This window comes from Coregonus clupeaformis, chromosome 26 (genome assembly GCF_020615455.1).
Source record: "Coregonus clupeaformis isolate EN_2021a chromosome 26, ASM2061545v1, whole genome shotgun sequence".
Classification (NCBI taxonomy): Eukaryota; Metazoa; Chordata; class Actinopteri; order Salmoniformes; family Salmonidae; genus Coregonus; species Coregonus clupeaformis.
In genome coordinates this window covers 16,725,461-16,728,864 of record NC_059217.1, presented here as the reverse complement: position 1 = coordinate 16,728,864, position 3,404 = coordinate 16,725,461, and the positions used below count along the sequence as shown (strand labels likewise).

The 3,404-nt window shown below is 42.1% G+C and overlaps 1 long non-coding RNA gene across 1 annotated transcript; it reads right to left on the bottom strand.

Annotated features, from left to right (window-relative positions):
* Positions 1 to 221: 221 nt before the first annotated feature.
* LOC123481942 lies at positions 222 to 1,318 on the bottom strand. Its single transcript, XR_006657445.1, has 3 exons — positions 1,256 to 1,318; positions 896 to 1,043; positions 222 to 444 (listed from the first exon to the last, which is right to left on the bottom strand). It is a non-coding gene; the product is annotated as an uncharacterized LOC123481942 (long non-coding RNA).
* Positions 1,319 to 3,404: the final 2,086 nt, after the last annotated feature.

Sequence of the window (3,404 nt, the reverse complement as noted above, 5' to 3'; positions counted from 1 at the left end):
CCTAATCTAGCACACCTGATTCTAATAATTAGCTGGTTGATAAGCTGAACCAGGTTAGTTACAACTGGGGTTGGAGCAAAAACCTACAGGAGGGTAGCTCTCCAGGAACAGGGTTTCAAGCCAATTCTGATATTCTTTACACTAATTGGTCTTAATCACATCATATCTTTTTCAGAACTGATCTGATTGGTCAAAATACCAATTAATGAAAAGAAGATCAGAATTGGGCTGCCTAGGTAAACACAGCCATAGTCCTTTATCCGACTTCGGTACACTGGCAATGGTGGGCTGGGGAAGCTGAGACTCTTTGTGCATATGGCGATGGGCTTGTCCTGTCTGCGATGAACGGCCAGCTGGATAAGACTCTGCCGAAGGTGGTGTAGGGCTTCTTAACCACCAACTGTTTGGTCCACTTGCAGAAGATTTGCTGGTACTGCACATCTCCTGGAAAGACATGGTTGTGGTCTTAGCATTTTATACTTTTGTGGAAGGGACGTAGGGCAACACGCCTTTGTTGGTAAAGGTGTCAACCAAATAGGACCGGCTAGCGTATTGTTTAGGGACAATGAGGGGACATTAGGAGCTGCTTTTGAGAGGAAAGATCAGTCAACAAAGTGAATGGGCTGGGGGGCTGCAGAAGGTGTGAAAAGTCTTAGGAAGGCAGTTCTTACACAGTATGAATTGTTGTGTATGGGAGATTGCACAACCAAAAACCCCTTCCTCATCTCAAAGTACTGTCTGTAGACCTCCCCCAGCCCATTGACTGACAGATCATTCTTGTCAATAGTAGCCCTTTGCAGGAGAATTTTGTAGACATGTCTTTGTATTGTGTTTGGAGAATCTGCAGAGAGAAGAATGAAGTGGTTGTGTCATTACTGTAGTCTTGATTTTATACCTTTCTGTGTCCCTTGTTGGTTTCCGTCCCATAATCTTGTTGTGCTCCATAACCGCAAGGTGTGTCCTCTCCCTCATGCTTGTGTACCAAAAATGCCCCCGCTTTGGGGTATTTTTCAGCAGGCCACTGTGGAAGGACTCCAGATAACCTGAGTTTTACAAAAAGAAAAGGTAAAAAGAGAAGAGGTGCATACTAAATTGATTACATGGTTGGGAAGGTACTCTGTGGTCCTCAGGCTACCTCGAACCACCTGTAACCCCATAACACAAACACAAACCATACCCAATTCATGTTTATACCATGCTTACTGTAAATTGAGCTATCTTAGCCGTCAGCTTGTAAATATTTTGGTCAACTTACCTTCACCTTGTGCAGAGCTAGCGGTTGGAAGCGCATGTTGGTGGAACCAGATTCTGGACCACCTACAATAAAATACACAATCATACACAATTTAACCACCCGCTAATTGTATTTCTCTCTATTAGACTGGATAGCTAAGCATACATAACATGGACATTTCAATATTGTCAGCTTGCTGTTAGCTAACTAGCGTCACTAAATTGGCAGCAAGACTGCAAGCCAGCTGAGACTGGCTGAGAACCAACTAACCAACCAAACAACCACAGACAATTTATACATATTCATCATTGCTACCAACACACAAACAGAGAGTCAGTTAGCTATATCGACAATTCTATTTTTAGTAACAGAGTTTTTTCCAGACAAGGGTGGTATAGATGGCTACCAAATTGAGATACGCTTTATTTGGTAACATTAGCTTGATAACATTAGCTAACGTCAGTCAAAGATAGAACGAACAAACAAATATGTTTACTCTGCTGAAAGTAGCTACCAGTCTAGCCTACCATGGCATGTGAAATTGATTGACAGTGTGTATACCAAAAGATAGCTATATGATTTAGCTGATGGCTTTCAGAATTCAATACAGGACTGTAACATTAGCTAGCTAGCTAACTTACCCATCTAGGCAAGCAAGCTACCTAGCTAACGTTAGGTTACCTCTAATTGAGAATCTTCTGTTTTGTTGTGAAGGAAAAAAATGGATGGTCACCAGATCATTCTTGATAGCTGCAACTCAAGCCACTGGCAGAATCGGGGTGAATCTCTGGTAGGTAGAATGGTGAAAGATAACTCATTTCAGCACAGCCAGGCACAGAACACCATACGGGCATGATGACAAACAGTGAAAAACAAACGGGCCTAGAGAATCTCTGATATTACTGCGTGTTGTTCATTCAAAGTAAACAACGCCATTATTCAAGTTTGTGGGAACGCCCCCTCTACCTAGTGGGTGGTATCAGCATTTGCTATGAATGCTGGACTTTGTGGTTCACTATGAGCAGACGAATACACAGGGAGTCGAAACTTCAAGATTCTACCCGTGAAATGAAAATGTGCTAGTTCTAGCTTGTGTTTTGGAAAATGTTTATGTTTATGATAAAAACGTAATGTTGTTAATATAGTAATGACTATATGCCGTGGCAGAGCCAGTGTGAAATTCAATTTTTAAGCTTCATGACAGCAGCACCTGATCTCCCGAGTGGCGCAGTGGTCTAAGGTACTGCATCGCAGTGCTAGCTGTGCCACTAGAGATCCTGGTTTGAATCCAGGCTCTGTTGTAGCCGGCCGCGACCGGGAGACCCATGGGGCGGCGCACAATTGGCCTAGGGCAGGGGAGGGAATGGCCGGCAGGGATGTAGCTCAGTTGGTAGAGCATGGCGTTTGCAACGACAGGGTTGTGGGTTCGTTTCCCACGGGGGGCCAGTATGAAAAAAGAAAAAAATTATGCACTCACTAACTGTAAGTCGCTCTGGATAAGAGCGTCTGCTAAATGACTAAAAAATATAAAAATAAATACAGAGGCAGAACCCACGTATTGACTACAATCGCTGTCCATCTACATGGCTGGCTATCAGATTATGTAGCGCTTGTAGTAGCCTATTGCTTTCCTTTAATGGTCTTCATTTTCTCATGTTAAACCTAATGTTTATATTTAATGAAGCTATAGACCTACGGTGTCGCAATGTTGCTATTTAGAATGCTGGCGGCAATAATGTATTTACTTGTTCAATAATTAGTGGGAAATGCAAATATTGCAGATTGTAAAAATAATGTTCTATGCAACAGCATACTAATCAGAAACCAATTATATTTTTTATATACAACTGTCTTAGGTCTATAGCCTACCTTAGCTGTCCTCACGCTCTCTCTCAGCTTGGATAGAAAGTTTGTGCTGCGTAAAACCAGTCTATTAATGCCAAATAATACAATCAGTCCAACTTCAAAACAATAGCTTACTAGGGATTGTTTCATTATGCAGACAATGCAGTCTAGCCTACTAGCCTATCTATAGCTATATACAGTATTTATCTAGTAGACTATTTACATTACACATTGGAACTCTGACTCTGATCCGTCTCATCACTCGTAGGCTTACCAGTGTTCACAAATTGTATTTGTTACATGCGCCGAATACAACTGGTGTAGA